The sequence below is a fragment of the Macaca mulatta genome, chromosome 1 (assembly GCF_049350105.2).
Source record: "Macaca mulatta isolate MMU2019108-1 chromosome 1, T2T-MMU8v2.0, whole genome shotgun sequence".
NCBI classification, from domain to species: Eukaryota; Metazoa; Chordata; class Mammalia; order Primates; family Cercopithecidae; genus Macaca; species Macaca mulatta.
The window spans coordinates 57,660,521-57,680,106 of NC_133406.1; the positions used below are offsets into that span (position 1 = coordinate 57,660,521).

Genomic DNA, 19,586 nt, shown 5'->3' on the forward strand with positions numbered 1-19,586 from the left:
CAGCATAAAATGAAATATAGAGAGTGGTCTGATGAAGGAGGACAGTGTATCCTGGGATTTTTTGGGGGGGTTGCCTTGGAGAGTGTCACTGATTTCGCAGACTTGCTTCAACTTGTGACAGAAACCCGTCTCTACTAAAAATACAAAAAGTAGCTGGATGTGGTGGCACACACCTATAGTCCCAGCTACTTGGGAGACTAAAGTAGGAAGATCACTTGAGCCTGGGAGGTTGAGGCTGCAGTGAGCCGTGATCACGCAACCACACTCCAGCCTGGGTGACAGAACAAGACTCTGTCTCAAAAACAAAATAGGCTGGGCGTGGTGGCTCAGACCTGTAATCCAAGAACTTTGGGAGGCCGAGGCAGGTGGATCACTTGAGGTCAGGAGTTTGAGACCAGCCTGGTGAACATGATGAAACCCCGTCTCTAGTAAAAATACAAAAATTAGCCAGGCATGGTGGTGCATGCCTGTAATCCCAGCTACTCAGGAGGCTGAGGTGGAAGAATCGCTTGAACCTGGGAGGTGGAGGTTGCAGTGAGCCAAGATCGCACCACTGCACTGCAGCATGGGCGACAGAGCCAGGCTCCACCTCAAAAAAGAAATATAAAAATAAAAAACATAAAACAACAACAATTAAAAAAAAAAACCCCACTGCACTGATTTCACTTGCCTCCTGTTTTCCTCAAGGAAGGAAAGTTCTTACCTTTCTCCCGGAAGGCTTTTATTTATTTCTGAACCTCCAGTGCCTTACACAGTGCATGCCATGAAGCAAACGCCTAACTTTGTTCCTGTAATCAGGTAATAAATAACCATGTGAGAGTTCAGAGCTGCAGGCTCCACTCCTGGCTCTGTGACTGCATGTGGGCTTTTCAGTGAGGCCCTACACCGCTCTGGCTATCAGGTTCTTTAACTCCAAATCAAGGAGGCTGAACTAAAACTGTGATGACCCTTTCAGCTCCAAAGTCCCACTGCTCTGTCATTCTGATTCTTTGTGTCTCCCACAAAACCTAGGACAACTCTGGAAGGACATAGTAGGTTCTCAGTAAATGTCTATTCATTTGACTGTAGTAGTACTGGATAGTGGATGATGGACTTAAAAAACAAAAATCAGCCTAACGCTAAAATTTTCTGCAGTTGCTGGGAGTCCAGCTAGATACTCTGGACAACAGACACAGTGGGGACCGAATATCCTGGGAGCAAGGAAGTAAGATGTGACTGCAGAGTTGCTTTTGTTGCAGTTTAAGAATTTTTTTATTTTATTTCTTTCTTTCTTTATTTTTTTTTTTTGAGACGGAGTCTCGCTCTGTTGCGCAGGCTGGAGTGCAGTGATGCAATCTCGGCTCACTGCAACCTCTGCCTCCCAGGCTCAAGGAATTCTCCTGCCTCAGTCTCCCGAATAGCTGGGATTACAGGGACACCCCACCGTGCCCGGCTAATTTTGGTATTTTTAGTAGAGACTGGTTTTCACCATATTCCCCAGGCTGGTCTTGAACTCCTGATCTCAGGTGATCCACTCACCACCGCCTCCCAAATTGCTGGGATTACAGGCGTGAGCCACCGCACCCAACCTAATAATTTTTAAAATATGGCCCAAAGGCTTCAGATTTATGGCAGTCAATCGTAGGTAACTTATTTGGATATGCACTTTGTTCAAGTAAGTGAGCGAACACACAAAACAAAGTTGGAGAGGGATAGAAAATGAGAGAAGAAAGGAGGAGAAAGGATTCAAAGTTGCAAACTTTAAGACAAATCAATTGAACAGTAGATATCAACACTGCAGAAGGATTTTCCATTTTACACAAGGAATGCAAGCTTGCATTGAACAGTAAATAGGATGTTTTTATTTTGATAAATTTGGCTTACATCTAACTTTTTAAAAACAAATCCATCAAATAAAGCAAAGTATGTATTTAATTCCATTTGCAAAAGATTATCTGAATTATTTCCAGGTTTTGGAATAGCTGCCATGAGTCCCATGCCATAGCTCCATTGTACTGCTAGGTCACTTAAAAACCTTCTGTGTGTTTTTGGGGGATATTTTATTTATTTATTTTTTCAATTTGACAGTCATTTTATTTATTTATCTTTTTTTTTTTTTTTAAATAGGGTCTCGCTCTGTCACCCAGGATGGAGTGCAGTGGCACAATTATAGCTCACTGCAGCCTCAAACTCCTGGGCTCAAGCAATCCTCCTGCCTCAGCCTCCTGAGTAGCTGATCCTACAGGCATGTGCCACCATATCTGGCTAATTTAAAACAATTTTTTTTAGAAATGGGTTCTCTTTATATTACGCAGGCTGGTCTCAAACTCCTGGCTTTAAGCGATCCTCCTGCTTCAACCTCCCAAGGTGGTAGAATTACAGGTGTGAGCCACTGCTCTCTACTTTTTTTTTAAATACATATTTAAAAATTTTTAATAAATATGGGACACCTCACAAATTTGTGTGTCATCTTTGCACAGGGGCCATGCTAATCTGCTCTGTATTGTTCCAGCTTTTAGTATATGAGAACTTTTTTTTTTTTTCCTGAGACAGAGTCTCACTTTACCACCCAGGCTGGAGTACAGTGGTGGGATCTTGGCTCATTGCAACCTCCACCTCCCGAGTTTAAGTGATTCTCATGCCTCAGCCTCCCGAGTAGCTGGGATTACAGGTGTGCACCACCACACCTGGCTAATTTTTGTATTTTTAGTAGAGATGGGGTTTCGCGATGTTGGCCAGGCTGGTCTTGAACTCCTGACTTCAAATGATCCACTCTCCTTGGCCTCCTAAAGTGCTGAGATTACAGGCGTGAGCCATCACACCTGGCCCGAGCACTACTTTTTAATTGATACATATTAGAGACGCATATTTTGGAGTACATGGGATAACTTGATACATTTACACCATCAAATCAGGATAACTGGGATATTCATCACCTTAAATATTTATTTTTGCTTTATACTAGGAGCATTCAAGTTATTCTCTTATAGCTATTTTAATTATTCTATCCTGGCCGGGTGTGATGGCTCACCCCTGTTATCCCAGCACTTTGAGAGGCCAAGGAGGGCAGATTACTTGAGCCCAGGAGTTTGAGACCAGCTTGGACAACATGGTGAAACCCCTTCTCTACAAAAAAAAAAATACAGAAATTAGCCAGGCTTGGTGGTGCACACCCTGTAGTCCCAGCTACTTGGGAAGCTGAGGCTGGAAAATTGCTTGAGTGTGGGAAGTTGAGGTTGCAGTGAGGCCTGACTGTGCCACTGGACTACAGCCTGCGTGACAGAGGGAGACCCTGTCTCAAACGGAAACAAAAACAAACTTAAATGGGCAGTCAATTAATGTTAACTGTAGTTACTCTACTGATCTATCGAACACCAGGTCTTATTTCTTTTAAGTGTATTTGTACCCATTAATCGACCTCTGTTTATCCCCCTTTCCCTGTTACCCTTCCCAGCCTCTGGTAACCACTAATCTACTCTCTATCTTTATAAGATCTACTTTTTAGCTCCCTCGTATGAGTGAGAACATGAGATATTTGTCTCTCTATGCCTGCCGTATTTCACTTAACATAATGACCGCCAGTTCCATCCATGTTGCTGCAAATAGCACAACTTCACTTTTTTTTTTTTTTTTTTTTTTTTTTTTTTTTTTTGAGATGGAATCTTGCTCTGTCACCCAGGCTGGAATGCAGCGGTATGATTTCAGCTCACTGCAACCTCTGCCTCCTGGGTTCAAGCAATTCTCCTGCCTCAGTCTCCCAAGTAGCTAGAATTACAGGCACCCACCACTACGCCCAGCTAATTTTTGTAGTTTTAGTAGAGACAAGGTTTCTCCATGTTGACCAGGCTGGTCTCGAACTCCTGACCTCAGATGATCTGCCCACCTCAGCCTCCCGAAGTGCTGGGATTACAAGCATGAGCCACCACGCCCGGCCAACTTTACTCTTTTTAATGGCTAGATAATATTCCATTGTGTATATAGGCCGTATTTTGTTTATCCATTCATCCATTGATGAACAGACCTTTTCTAATTAAACATTTTTAGAATATAAGAATAAAAGACCTAATTATGTGTTTAAGGGTATTCTAAAAAAACAGTGACTTGAACATTCAAATATAATTATCATTGCCTCTAAGATTATTTATTGTCACAGTAGAAGGTCCCCTTGTAACACACACACATACACACATACAAATGAACAATGTATGATTTCTAGCTCTTTGTCAGTGGTGTTAACTGAAGTCTTGCTTGAATTTTCTATTTAAACTTAGAGAATGTTGTTAAACACAAAACAATCATTAAAAAAAACTAGTAAGAAAACTAATGGTCAAAGAATTATTTAACATGCTCATGTAGTATAACATTCTTTACTAGAGTTAAGTGAAATAACTTGTTAAGGCAAAAGCTTATCAAAGTGGCATCTTTGACAGGCTCAAGCTTCCTAAAAGAAGCCATAGGGAATAGTGGCTAGGGGCAAAAAATAAATAATGGAGTCTCTGTTTCTTCCACTTACAATCTCTTCACAATCTCTCTGTGCCTCAGTTTTTTTCTTTTCTTTCTTTTTTTTTAGACAGGGTCTTGTTCTGTTGCCTAGGCTGGAGTTTAGTGGCATGATCTCAGCTCACTGCAGTCTCCGTCTCCTGGGTTCAAGCGATTCTCATGCCTCAGCCTCTGGAATAGCTGGGACCACAGGCACGCACCACCACGTTTGGCTAATTTTTGTATTTTTAGTAGAGATGGGGTTTCACAGTGTTGGCCAGGCTGGTCTCGAACTCCTGACCTCAAGTGATCTGCACACCTTGGCCTCCCAAAATGCTGGGATTATAGGCATGAGCCACCATGCCTGGCTGTTCCTCAGTTCTTCTTTCATTTTTAAAATGGGAGTGATGATAATAATAGTACCTTACAGGGTTGTTGAACAAATTAGTTAATATAAAGTATGTAGGACAGGGTTAGGTCCCCAGTAATTCCTATTTAAATGTTTGCTTTTTTTGCTTTTTTTTTTTTTTTTTTTTGAGACAGAGTCTCCCTCTGTCACCCAGGCTGGTGTGCAATGGTGCAATCTCGACTCATTGCAACCTCCGCCTCCTGGGTTCAAGTGATTCTGTTGTCTCAGCCTCCTGAGTAACTGTGACTACAGGCGCAGGTCACCATGCCCAGCTAATTTTTCTATTTTTAATAAAGACAGGGTTTCACCATGTTGGCCAGGATGGTCTCGATCTCCTGACCTCGTGATCCACCCGCCTCAGCCTCCCAAAGTGCTGGGATTACAGGCGTGAGCCACTGAGCCCAGCCAATGTTTGCTATTATTATTAGATAGAAGACAGGAGTGGAATTTTCAAATGAGATAATATCTATATATGAGGACCACATACATTTTTATTCTACCTTCTGCCAGTTCTCTGTGAATGTTCTGACAAGCTCAATTTTCTTTTCTCTTTCTTGTTTTTATTTTTGTTTTTGTGACAAGGTCTCACCCTGTCACACAGGCAGAGTACAGTGGCCCAATCACAGCTCACTGTGCCTCCATCTCCCAGGCTCAAGCCATCCTCCCACCTCAACCTTCCAAGTAGCTGGAACCACAGGCGATTGCCACTACACGTGGCTAATTTTTCTTCTTTTCTTTGTAGAGACAGAATCTTGTTACGTTGCCCAGGCTGGTCTCAAACTCCTGCACTCAAGTAATCTTCCTGCCTTGACTTCCCAAAGTGCTAGGATTATAGGCATGTGCCACCATACCCAGAGACCAATTTTGTTTTCTTTCTGCAATCTCTCGGTGCATTATGATAATGACTGCCCAGGTCATTAAGGTGCCCTGGTCAGTTGGTGGCAGTTTTTATAGCTTCTGTATTGCTGGCATAAAATCCTGGGGAAATACAGGCTTTCTAAGCTTTTTGTCTGGATTCAGGTTTATTTCTGGTTACCAGGGCTTTCACCTGTTGTACATCATATCTTAACACAGTTGGTTAAGAAATGGTTTGCTGATAGGTTTGAACTCAAGCTAAATGATCCACGTACATTTCTCTTGCCTCATTGCATGTAAGCCTCCTTTCTGCCTCAGGATATTAAGTCCTCCACAAACAGACTGTCCCATTCCAACTCTGCAAACTCTGTCCTGCCTACTTACGTGAAATTAATGATTGCTAAAATGTCATAGGTGTTACCGAGGGCAAGAGAAAAACATTTAAGGGACATGGCACACAGTATTGATTGCTTACCCCAACCTATTCTCTTTCTTCCTTGCCAACAGACACCCAATTTTTCCTCTCTAGAAAAGTAACCCTATAAGGCCAGGTGCGGTGGCTCACGCCTGTAATCCCAACACCTTGGGAGGCTGAGGCGGGTGGATCATCAGGTCAGCAGTTTGAGACCAGCCTGACCAATATAGTCTAATCCCTCTACTAAAAATACAAAAATTATCTAGGCATAGTGGCGTGTGCCTGTAGTCCCAGCTACTCGTGAGGCTGACAGGAGAACAGCTTGAACCCGGGAGGCAGAAGCTGCAGTGAGCCAAGATTGCACCACTGCACTCCAGCCTGGGCAACAAAGCAAGACTCCGTTTCAAAAAAAAAAGGAAAAGAAAACGAAAAGTAACCCTATAGTGAGCTCAGCTCAAGGATAAATCCTGAATATTCTAATGGCCATTCCATTCCCGTTCCCAGTGACTGATTTATGGGGTGGGCATGTGACTAGTATCTCATCAATGACATAAAGAGGAACCTGGCTGGACATGGTGGCTCACCGCTGTAATCCTAACACTTTGGGAGGCCAAGGCAGGTGGATCACTTGAGGCCAGGAGTTTGAAACCAGCCTGGCCAACATGGTGAAACCCCAACTCTACTAAAAATACAAAAAAAAAAAAAATCAACCAGGCATGGTGGCAGGCACCTGTAATCCCAGCTACTCGGGAATCTGAGGCAGGAAAATCGCTTGAACCTGGGAGGCAGAGGTTGCAGTAAGCCGAGATTGTGCCACTGCACTCTAGGGTGACAGAGAGAGACTCCATCAAAAAAAAAAAAAAAAAAAGAGAAAACTTCCAGGGGCTTTATTTGGAGTATTTCTTTTCTGGAATGAAAAAAGAGGGTCTGGCGCAGTGGCTTATGCCTGTAACCCCAGCACTTTGGAAGGCCAAGGTAAGTGGATCGCGAGGTCAGGAGATCAAGACCTTCCTGGCCAACATGGTGAAACCCAGTCTCTACTACAATACAAAAAATTAGCCGGGCATGGTGGTGCATGCCTGTAGACCCAGCTACTCAGGAGGCTGAGACAGGGGAATCACTTGAACCTGGGAGGAGGAGGTTGCAGTGAGCCGAGATTGTGCCAGTGCACTCCAGCCTGGTGACAGAGCAAGACTCTGTCTACGAAAGAGAGAAAGAGCCGGGTGCTGTGGCTCAAGCCTGTAATCCCAGCACTTTGGGAGGCTGAGACAGGCGGATCACGAGGTCAGGAGATCAAGACCACCCTGGCTAACACGGTGAAACCTTGCCTCTATTAAAAAAAAAAAAACAAAAAAAAAACTAGCTGGGCGAGGTGGCGGGCGCCTGTAGTCCCAGCTACTCGGGAGGCTGAGGCAGGAGAATGGCATAAACCCGGGAGGCGGAGCTTGCAGTGAGCTGAGATCCGGCCACTGCACTTCAGCCTGGGCAACAGAGCGAGACTCCATCTCAAAAAAAAAGGAAAAGAAAGAGAGAGAGAGAGAGACAGAGAGAAAAGAAAGAGTAAACAGAATACCCTAATTTCTTGCATTGGACATTGTTTTTGTTGTTGTTGTTATTCCAATGTGATTCCTAAAATTGCTGCAGCCACCCCGCAACAACGAAAGCTGTCACAGGATAAGTCAACACGTTGACAATGACAGTGATAGAAAGAAATGGGGCCCTGATGAGGTCACTGAGCCATGGATTAAGCAGCACTGGGGCTGCCCCACCTTTGAATCTCTTATTGGGTGAGGGAGAGTATATTTTTCTTATTGTTGAAGACAGTTGTCTGGGCTTTCTGTTACTTGAGACTTAAGAAAACCAAGGGCAACTGAACAGAGTGGCTCATGAGGATAATCGCAGCACTTTGGGAGGCAGAGGCAGGCAGATCGTTTGGGCTCAAGAGATCAACACCAGCCTAGGGAACATGGTGAAACTCTGTCTCTACAGAAAAATACAAAAATTAGTCAGACATGGTGGTGCGTGCCTGTAGCCCAGCTACTAGGCAGGCTGAGGTAGGAGGATTACCTGAACTCAGGAGGTCCAGCCAAGATTGCAACACTGCACTCCAAACTGGGCAATAGGAGGCCCTGTCTCAGAAAGAAAAAAGAAAACCAAAAGAAATGTCTTCAAGAGGACAATAACCTAATGATATGCCCGCAGAGTAAGACAGAGATAGAACATGAGCTGCTTAATGATGGATTCAGGATATATATATTTTTTAATTTTAAATACACATTTTAAATTAAAATTTTTAACAAAAAATTTTTTTTAAAAAAATTTTTTAACAAAAAAAGAGAAGGGGTTTCATCATGTTGCCCAGGCTGGTCTGGAATTCCTGAGCTCAAGCAATCTGCCTGCTCCAGCCCCCAAGAGTGATGGGATTACAGGTGTGTGCCACCACACCTGCCGGATTCAGGATATATTTTAATCTATAGGGGTTTGTGTGTGTGTGTGTGTGTTTTCTTTGTGTTAATTTTTAAAATATGGAATGCTTCATGAAGTTGTATGTCATCCTTGCACAGGAGCCATGCTAATCTTCTCTGTATTGTTTCAATTTTGGTATATGTGCTGCTGAAGTGAGCACTTAATCTATTGTTTTAATTGAAAAAATAACCTGTCATCCGGGTGCGGTGGCTCACGCCTGTAATCCCAGCACTTTGGGAGGCCGAGGCGGGTGGATCACGAGGTCAGGAGATCGAGACCACCCTGGCTAACACGGTAAAACCCCATCTCTACCAAAAATACAAAAAATTAGCCGGGCGTGGTGGTGGGCGCCTGTAGTCCCAGCTACTCGGGAGGCTGAGGCAGGAGAATGGCGTGAACCCAGGAGGCTGAGCTTGCAGTGAGCCGAGATCGCACCACTGCACTCCAGCCTGGGCGACAGAGCGAGACTCCATCTCAAAAAGAAAAAAGAAAAAAAGAAAATATAACCTGTCCAGGCAAGGTGGCTCACACCTGTAATCTCAGCACTTTGGGAGGCTGAGGTAGGTGGATCATTTGAGATTGGGAGTTCACCACCAGCCTGGCCAACATAGTGAAACCCCGTCTCTACTAAAAATGCAAAAAGTAGCCAGGTGTGATGGCACGCACCTGTAATCCCAGCTACTTGGGAGGTTGAGGTGAGAGGATTGCTTGAGCCCAGGAGTTCAAGGCTGTAGTGGACTATGATTCTGCCACTGCACTCCAGCCTGGGTGACAGAGTGAGACTCCATCAAAAAGAAAGGAAAGAAAAGAAAGAAAGAAAGAGAGAGAGAGAGAGAGAGAGAAAGAAAGAGAGAAAGAGGAAGAGAGAGAGGGAAGGAGAGAGGGAAGAAAGAAAGAAGGAATAACCTGGCCAGGCGCAGTGGCTCACACCTGTAATCCCAGAACTTTGGGAGGCCAAGGTGGGCGGATTACCTAAGGTCAGGAGTTCGAAACCAGCCTGGCCAACATGGTGAAACCCCTATCTCTACTAAAAATACAAAAACTAGCCAGGCGTGGTGGCAGGCACCTGTAATCCCAGCTACTCAGGAGGCTGAGGCAGGAGAATTGCTTGAACCCAGAAGGCGGAGGTCACACTATTGCACTCCAGCCTGAGTGACAAGAGCAAAACTCCATCTCAAAAAAAAAAAAAGAAAGAAAGAAAGAATAACCTATACTTTTCTTACATAAAGGCTGATTTTTAAAAATAGTCTCTCAACAAACTGTGTAAAGAATATTTAGTGCTGTACTGAATACAAAACTGAGGACTTTATCCAAAGATGGTGTAGAGCAAAGTCACATTAATTTTTTTGTTAAATGCCTCTAGTTCATCAGATAGCCAAATCAGAAGTCAAATCTGGCATCCATCCTAGTCATAAAGGTATGGAGCTTACCTTAGGTGTTACTATGAAAAGAAATTCAATGTCAATTGTTCAAATCATTAGCCCATTAACTGACACCCCAAATCTCTGATACAATGATTAGCTGCAGACAAGCCTAACTAACCACAGTACTGGGACTGGATTTAGGAAAGAACACAAAACTGTGTTTACTTTTAATGAACTAACTAAAGGGAAAGCATTCCTTAAACCTCCCTCCAGCTGGGCAGCCACTTTATAAAAATTTTAAAATTTCATCATATCAGAACAAAGAAATGTAGAATCTGGGCCAGCAAGAATGTGCAGTTATTTGTCATTCTGCTCTAATTCCCCTACCAAAATGGACTCTTCATGGCCATTTTACTAGAACTGTGATTAGAAAGCTTGGGCATCTCAGTTAAAAAGTGCACATTAGGCCAGGCGCGGTGGCTCAAGCCTGTAATCCCAGCACTTTGGGAGGCCGAGACGGGCGGATCACGAGGTCAGAAGATCGAGACCATCCTGGCTAACACGGTGAAACCCCGTCTCTACTAAAAAATACAAAAAACTAGCCGGGCGGGGTGGTGGGCGCCTGTAGTCCCAGCTACTTGGGAGGCTGAGGCAGGAGAATGGCGTGAACCCGGGAGGCAGAGCTTGCAGTGAGCTGAGATTGCGCCCCTGCACTCCAGCCTGGGCGACAAAGCGAGACTCCGTCTCAAAAAAAAAAAAAAAAAAAAGGGCACATTGGCCAGGTGCAGGGGCTCTCACCTGTAATCCCAGAAATTTGGGAGGCCAAGGCAAGAGGATAACTTGAGGCCAGGGGTTTGAGACCAGCCTGGGCAACATAGTGAGACTGCCCCATCTCTACAAATATAAAAACATTAGACAGATGTGTCAGTTGCTTGCTTGTAGTCCCAGCTACTTGGGAGGCTGAAGCAGGAGGATTGCTTGAGGCCAGGAATTTGAGGCTGCAGTGAGCTGTGATCACACTACTGCACACCAGCCTGGGTGACAAAGTGAGATCTTGCCTCTAAAGAAAAAATAAAAATAAAAAGCTTGTGTCTTTAAAGTAGTTTGTTTGCTCCTGGCACTCTAGGTTGTGGTTCTCTTCAAGCCTATAAATTTGGGATTGCACAAAATATATTCTCATGCCTTTTAACTTTTAGCTTCTCAACTGTTGGAGTTTCAGGGTTCACATCTCTTATTTAAAAATAAAATAGGTTTCAGTGTTGTCATGTACCTGGTTAATATCACCTGCCTGTTTAATGGACATTGTGCTTCCTTTCCACCATTTATTATAGAACATCCCACTCCTTGTCCCCTGTGTCTACTGATTGTCCTCAATTTTCTGTTCACTGATGACTCAGAAGCAAAGAGATGACGGATGTAACTCTCAGACAGTCTAAGCCTCACAACTGGGGAGGAAAAAGGGCATGACCACTTCATACCTTTAGCTTGGTACACAGAAACCAGGCTCTTTCTACTGTCTCTCAGAGGACATTCTGACCTTTTTGATTTGGTTTCCTACTACAGGATTTGTCTGAGATCACCGTATAGTACTACAAGAATGTCAATAACCATCTGCCAAACTATAAAAGGAGAAAAGACTAGCAGCCATACTGGCTATGTAATTTACCCTGGTGAGTGACAGGACACACTGACCTTATTTGACAAACCCTGAAGCCAGATCTGGTCCCAGGTCAATAAAGAAGACAGTACTGCAGAGTGATGAGCACTCAAGCTCTAGGATTAGATAGACCCACGAATCTCAGCCCCAGTCCCTCCTGGCCAGTGGACCTTGGGAAAATAATTTAACCTTACAACTCTCTGCTTTTCTTGTCCCTTTTTTTCTTTTTTCTTTCTTTTTTTTCTGAGACGGCGTCTCACTCTGTCACCTAGACTAGGGTGCAGTAGCACAATCATAGCTCACTACAGCCTCCAACTCCTGGGCTCAAGCAATTTTCCCAACCTCAGCCTCCCAAGTAGCTGGGACTACAGGTGTGCGCCACCACAACTGGCTCAGTTTTGTATTTTTAGTAGAGACAGGGTTTCACCATGTTGGCTAGGCTGGTCTCAAACTCCTGACCTCAAATGATCTGCCAGCCTTGGCCTCCCAAAGTAGTGGGATTACAGGTGTAAGTCAGCGTGCTCAGCCTAAAATTTCTTTAATAGAGAGGAGCTCTCTCTATGTTGCCCCGGCTGGTATCAAACTTCTGGGCTCAAGTGATCCTCCTGCCTCAGCTTCTCAAAGTGCTAGGATTAGAGACATGAGCCATCCAGCCCAGTCATGGTAATGGTTTTAAACAGCAGGATATAAAACAATATACACAATATGTTACAATTTTGTCTATATTTAACTTGGGGTTTTGCTTTTGTTTTTTGTTTTGAGACAACGTCTCACTCTGTCTCCTAGGCTAGAATGCAGTGGAGGGAACAGGGCTCACTGCAGCCTCAACCTCCCAGGCTCAAAAAATCTTCCTGCCTCAGGCCCCTGCCTAACTGGGACCACACATTCATGCCATCACACCTGGTTAATTTTTTTATTTTTTGTAGAGATGGGGTCTCATTTTGCTGTCCAGGCTGCTCTTGAACTCCTGGGTTCAAGTGGTCATCCTGCTTTGGCCTCCCAAAGTGCTGGAATTACAGGACCAGCCAATATTTAAATATTTAAATACATAGATATCTACTAGAAGAAAATACTTTAAAACATGATCTCAGAATGTCAGAATTACAGGTGATTCATATATCTTTCCTTTTGCTTGTCCACTAAATTGTTTTAATCTCTTTTTGCATACAGACTTTTATATAAATGCACAAATGTGATCATATGTTTATACTTTATTTTCTCCTTTTTTGCTTGATTCTTTCACTCATATAGTTGCCTTGATTGCTCATGCAACAATAAATTCTTCCCATGAATACTTCACTTTTTTTCCTTCTAGACTATGAATTCTGATATTTCACTCTTTTGTTGTGCCAACACAAGGTCTCAATGTCCCCCAGGCTGGAGTACAGTAGCATAATCACTGTACTCACTGTAGCTCACTGTAGCCTCGAACTCCTGAGCTCAAGTGATCCTCCCACCTCAGCCTCCCAAAGTGCTAAGATTACAGACATGAGGCACTGTGCTTGGTCTATCTTTTTTTTTTTTTTTTTTTTTTTTAAGCGGCATTCAAAATGAAAAATATCTGGCCAGGCATGGTGGCTCACACCTGTAATCCCAGCACTTTGGGAGGCCAAGGCAGGTGGATCACCTGAGGTCAAAAGTTCAAGACCAGCCTGCCCAACATGGTGAAACCCTATCTCTACTAAAAATACAAAAAATTAGCCAGGTGTGCTGGCGGGAGCCTGTAATCCTAGTTACTCGGGAGGCTGAGGCAGGAGAATCATTTGAACCTGGGAGGCAGAGGTTGCAGTGAGCTGAAATCGTGCCACTGCACTCCAGCCTGGACAACAAGGGGGAGATCCCATCTCAAAAAGAAAAAGAATGAGTTTCATTTGGGGCATTATGCATATGTTTACTGAAAGACATATATAAGGACACAATGCATTACCAACTCTGTTTACAGTTCTTTGAGTTTCTCTGCTGTATACCAGCAATATTAATATTGGTAGCAAATGTATTGGCTGTCATGTGCCAGGCATACGTATCATTACATTCACAAAATAATTTGTCAAGCATTATAATAGCATTTCAAGCAGTATAATAGCATTGAAGTCAGGCATGGATTTGAGTCCAGCTCTATCAATCATATACCATCTGTGTAGCATTGGTCAAATTACTTAAAATTTTCAAGCGTTAATTTTTCTCATGTATAAAATAGAGGTAAATAAAATATTTTTAAAAACTAAGTGATAGAATGCATGTAAAGCACTTAAGAGAGTGTCTAGCATAATCATGTGCTGAATAAGTGTAGAAATGGCCAGGCACAGTGGCTCATGCCTGTAATTTAGCCCTCTGGGAGGCTGAGATGGGAGGATCACTTGAGGCCAGGAGTTCGAGACAAACCTGGGCAACACAGTGAGACCCCCATCTCTATTTTTTAAAAACGCAAAAAGAAAAAATGAAGATAAAAAAGTGAACATGTAGAAATAATATGTGAGTGTATAGACGTAAAGAAGGCTTGAAAATGTAGTCAAAAATCACATTTCTAATAACACAGCTGTTCCAATTCTAATGTATCCTAATATTAGTATAAGTAAAATAAAGTTTTAGGATGATTTTGTATGATCTTAAAGCTTGAGATTATACTAAATGATCTTAAAGCAAAAAGGCACAATTTTTTTTTTTTTTTTTTTGAGACAGAGTTGCACTCTTGTTTCCCAGGCTGGAGTGCAATGGCACGATCTTGGCTCACTGCAACCTCTGCCGGGTTCAAGCGATTCTCCTGCCTCAGCCTTCCGAGTAGCTGGGATTACAGGCATGTGCCACCACGCCTGGCTAATTTTGTATTTTTAGTAGAGATGGGGTTTCTCCATGTTGGTCAGGCTGGTCTCAAACTCCCAACTCACGTGATCTGCCCACTTTGGCCTCCCAAAGTGCTGGGATTACAGGCGTGAGCCACCACATAAGCCTCTTTTTTTTTTTTAATTATTAGGTAAATATAGAAAAAGTGGATAGGTCATGGCCTTCTGAAAAATGCAAATGGATCAGGAAAATCTAAAATGCTAATATTTAGTATCAAAATAATGCTTGAGGGTGTAAATTGTCAGATTCATGGAAATAAAAAAGGTAGAAAGTGAGGCTATCTTTTAAAAACTTTTTTTGTTTTTACAAATTCATATAGTACAAAGTGACCTTTTTAAGTATCCTCAGTGTCTTTTAATTAACTCTTTCTTTTTCTTTTTTTTTTTTTTTGAGAAGCTTTGTCACCCAGGCTGGAGTGCAGTGGCCACATCTGCCTCCTGTGTTCAAGCAGTTCTCATGCCTCAGCCTCCCAAATGGCTGGGATTACAGGTGCATGCCACCATACTGGTTAATTTTTGTATTTTTAGTAGAGACAGGGTTTCACCATGTTGGCCAGGCTGGTCTCAAACTCCTGACCTCACGTGATCTGCCGTCCTCAGTCTCCCAAAGTGCTAGGATAACAGGTGTGAGCCAACAAGCCCAGCCAATTAACTCTTTCCATTTTGGTTTTATTCTTTCTTTCTCAAATATAATAGAACATGTAACATATATGCATTTATGCTATTATCCTATTACAGTTAGTAGATTGATATTTTGACTAATCACAGATCTACAGGTGTATGCCACCATATAGCTAATTTTGTTTATTTTTCATAGAGATGAGGTCTTATTATGTTGTTCAGGCTGGTCTTGAACCCCTGAGCTCAAGTGATTCTCCTGCCTAAGCCTCCCAAAGTGCTGGGATTACAGGTGTGAGCCACCACGCCCAGATACTTTATTTTTATTTTTTATTAAAAATAATATTATTTGTATTTTCTTATTTCACAAAAGAGTGAGAGGGGAAAGAAAAAGTTCATTAAAATAACTGAAACATAAATCGAAATTGAGTTATATAACTCATTTTCATATGGGTTATATAACTTAACCCATGTAAGTTTCACCCACATAAAATATTTCAGTCTAGAGGAAAATCTATTATTTGAATGATTGTTTTATTTATGTAGTCTGCCAGACTGTTAGGTAACACATAACATTCAATTTCAAGAATTAAGAATGCCTGAGATGGCTGGGTGTGGTGGTTCATGCCTGTAATCCCAGCACTTTGTGAGGCCAAGGCAGGTGGATAACCTGAGGTCAGGAGTTCGAGACCAGCTTGGCCAACATGGCAAAACCCTATCTCCACTAAAAATACAAAAATTAGCCGGGTGTGGTGACATGTGACTGTAGTCCTAGCTACTTGGGAGACTGAGGCTGGAGAATAGCTTGAACCCAGGAGGTGGAGGTTGCAGTGAGCCAAGATTGTGCCACTGCACTGCAGCCTAGACAACAGAACAAGACTCTGTCTAAAAAAAAAAAAAAAAAAGAATGCCTGAGATCTATTTTGTAGCTTCGTGTTTTAATAATAATTGTGTTTTAATAATAATTATGCTGTGATTCCTAGGGAAATCACTTTGGATATGCTACAGTTTCCTCTTTTAAAAACAATTTAGATCACTTAGTTGTTTGCTTAAATGTCTTTAAAGGCCTTAAATTGAAACAAAATGCTACTGAGTGTATTTCTTTTACTCTAAATAAAGATATAAACTATGAGCCATCAGACACAGATCATAGATTGTGATAAACGTGGGGAACTCAGCACAAGCCTACAGGAGAGTAAAGTCTTAAACATTTCAATTGCCAAAAGATTGACTAAGGCTCTGTTTAATTATTAGTGTTACAAAAAGTGAGTAATATTTACCTGGCCATAATAGTATTGTGTAAAAGTCACTTATCTTTTCCGCCAGGTGCCACATTTCTCACAGTTATTTAAAAGAATGAGAAGAAATCTTTACTTAGTCACTCCTTTCCAAAATGTACCATTCCATCATCTTATATAATTTGGCAGAGGAGAGGATTATTAAGAAAGTTGATTTTAAAAAAAAAAAAGTGCCAACCCTAGCTCAGATTCTATACAAAATCAGCGACAAATGCCTTTGTTAGCAAAGAGTACAAGCAAAAATGCACTATTAAGCAATGGTTTGGAAGTAACTAAGTGGTTCAGTACTTACAAGCCTTCTGTTAAAAACTCCCCCAGATCTGATGCAATCAGTCTATTTGAATGATGAAAATTTTAAGGTGTTTGCTCTTAATAAACCCATATTATAAACATACTGAAAGGGCCTTTCCAGTTTGCTCATGCAAGGGGTTCATGATAAATCCAATTTTGCAGGAATATCAATTCCTAATAGATATGTCATAATGTCTTGGAATAGTGTTGTCAGGAAGTTTACAGTGACTGTAATTCATTAACTACACTTTAACATCATCATGCAATATGGGTTCAGGTGACATTGTTGAATACTTTTTGGATTTTGGCAAAGATGCCTTAGAGTCATTAGTTATCTGTCAATAATTTACAAATCGTTTCTGAAATCTGTTAGCAAATATTTTTTATCATTATAAACATATTCTTGTAAATGTGAGTCATTATAAGTATTCTATGTTGTGGTATCAAGTGAGGTAGTGAAGGTACTTAAAACAGAATGTTGTAATGGAAAATGCCCACACTTGCCAAATGGAAAGGGTCAGATGATACCTTGATTGAGAAAAAATAAACACAAAAATTCAGGGTGTGATTTGTTTTTTGTCCTCCCCACAGCATGGCCAGAACATAAATTGCTTGTTAACTGTCACTGAGGCTGAGTTCCAAGCATCTGTTATTTGTACCACATGTGAACATTACTCTAGCCTCACTTTCAGAAAAATATGTTCATTTCTCACAAAGTACTGAGTACCTATTTCTATTCAATCAGCCTGATGGATAAGCTTCAAAGGACCAAAGTAACTCATTAATATAATGTTTCCTCAACAAGCCAGTGAGTTTTATAGGAAAGCAAGAGAGTGACAAATCGCAAATAGTATCTTTTAAAGATTCTGTTAGGAGTTATTAGGCAAGCTGGTAATACTACCATTCCCAATTTTTTGTACATTCTTAAAAACAATTATGTCTGATTAGAGGCAGACAGTATAGCATGAAATTCAATCTTTGTGCTGTTACATGCTTTGTTAACCATATACAGAAAGGACAAGAAGAAAAGTAAATCACTTTACTATTTGTATTCATTATTATTATTATTATTATTTATTTTATTTTATTTTTTGAGACAGAGTCTCACTCTATTGCCCAGGCTGGAGTGCAGTGGTGCAATCTCAGCTCACTGCAAGCTCTGCCTCCCAGGTTCATGCCATTCTCCTGCCTCAGCCTCCCGAGTAGCTGGGACTACAGGCGCCCACCACCACGCCTGGCTAATTTTTTTGTATTTTTAGTAGAGACAGGGTTTCACCATGTTAGCCAAGATGGTCTTGATCTCCTGACCTTGTGATCCTCCCGTCTCGGCCTCCCAAAGTGCTGGGATTACAGGTGTGAGCCACCGTGCCTGGCCTGTATTTATTATTATTAATAAATACTTATTTATTCCTTATTCCTTATTATTTATCATTATTTCATTTATTATTTAAGAGATGAAGTGTCATTATATTGCCCAGGCTGGTCTCAAACCCGTGCCTTCAAGTGAACCTCTTGCTTCAGCCTTTCAAAATGCTGGGATTTCAGGTGTTAAGCCACCGTGCCCAGCCACAAATCACTTTATGGTGCTGTTTAATTATATGAATCCTATGAGGTCTTCTATAAGGTCTCTAATAGTGTACGTGACTAAGATAGAATTGGTGTCAGAAACAAAACCCAAAAACAGAAACTTTAGTATGTCTTCTAAAATTCCACTAAGGAAGATGTGTCTTTCACTTAAGATCCCAAGTCACATAGCCCATAATCACTTTTTTTTGTTTTTTGTTTTTTGTTTTTTGAGATGGAGTATCACTCTGTCGCCCAGACTGGAGTGCAGTGGCATGAACTTGGCTCATTGCAACCTCCGTCTCCTGGGTTCAAGCAATTCTCTTGCCCCAACCTCCTGAGTAGCTGGGATTACAGGCGTGCACCACTTTGCCCAGTTAATTTTTTGTATTTTTAGTAGAGACAGGGTTTCACCATGTTGGCCAGGCTGGTCTTGAACTCCTGACGTCAAGTGATCCACCTGCCTCAACCTCCCAAAGTGCTGGGATTACAGGTGTAAGCCACTGCGCCCAGCCTCCATATTCACTTTTGATGACACGTTGAGTGCTTTCTTTCTCTGACATGACACTGAGTACTTTATTTCTCATTTACATCTTACCACAAAAACTACTGGATTTCATCATTTTTGTCATTTTTACTTATGAGGAATTCAAGGCTTAAAAAAAAGCCAAGCATTACTTTGCCACCGAGAAGGGGGCAAAGCACAAATGGAAGCCCTGAGCTTTCTGACCTCAAATCCTAGGCTCTTAACCACCCTGCTACCCTGCCTTCATTCTTACCATGATCTCATGATTTGTGCTTATATAGGCTGCATTCAGCAACCAAAACTGAGTGGTTTCCTCAGGAAAACAGTTAGAGCTATAACCAGTGCATTGAGAGGATCTGATGGACAATGTAATTTTATGGACTGAATGATATGAAAGGCCTCAAGAAATATGTATCCAACACTTTGGCATGTGTAAAAGAAGACCTACGTATTTCAAAGCAGTTACAGATGCAAAATATATCCATAGAAATATATGTTCCATATACTTGGAAGGCAGAGGCAGGAGAATCGCTTGAGCCCAGGAGTTTGAGACCAACCTGGGTAACATGGTGATACACTGTCCCTACAAAAAAATACAAAAATTAGCTGGGTGCAGTGGCTCACATCTGTAATCCCAGCACTTTGGGAGGCCGGGGCGGGTGGATCACCTGAGGTCAGGAGTTTGAGACCATCCTGGCCAACATGGTGAAACCTCATCTTTACTAAAAATACAAAAATCAGCTGGGCATGGTGGCATGTACCTGTAATCCCAGCTACTAGGGGGACTGAGGCAGGAGGATCACTTGAACCCGGGAGGTGGAGGTTG

At 42.1% G+C, this 19,586-nt stretch overlaps 2 non-coding genes across 2 annotated transcripts; both read right to left on the minus strand.

Moving 5' to 3' along the window:
* Positions 1 to 2,414: 2,414 nt before the first annotated feature.
* Positions 2,415 to 2,523, minus strand: LOC114674892 (U6 spliceosomal RNA). Its single transcript, XR_003725986.2, has one exon. It is a non-coding gene; the product is annotated as a U6 spliceosomal RNA (small nuclear RNA).
* A 6,133-nt stretch (positions 2,524 to 8,656) lies between these two features.
* LOC114674806 (U6 spliceosomal RNA) lies at positions 8,657 to 8,763 on the minus strand. The gene has a single exon (XR_003725907.2). It is a non-coding gene; the product is annotated as a U6 spliceosomal RNA (small nuclear RNA).
* Positions 8,764 to 19,586: the final 10,823 nt, after the last annotated feature.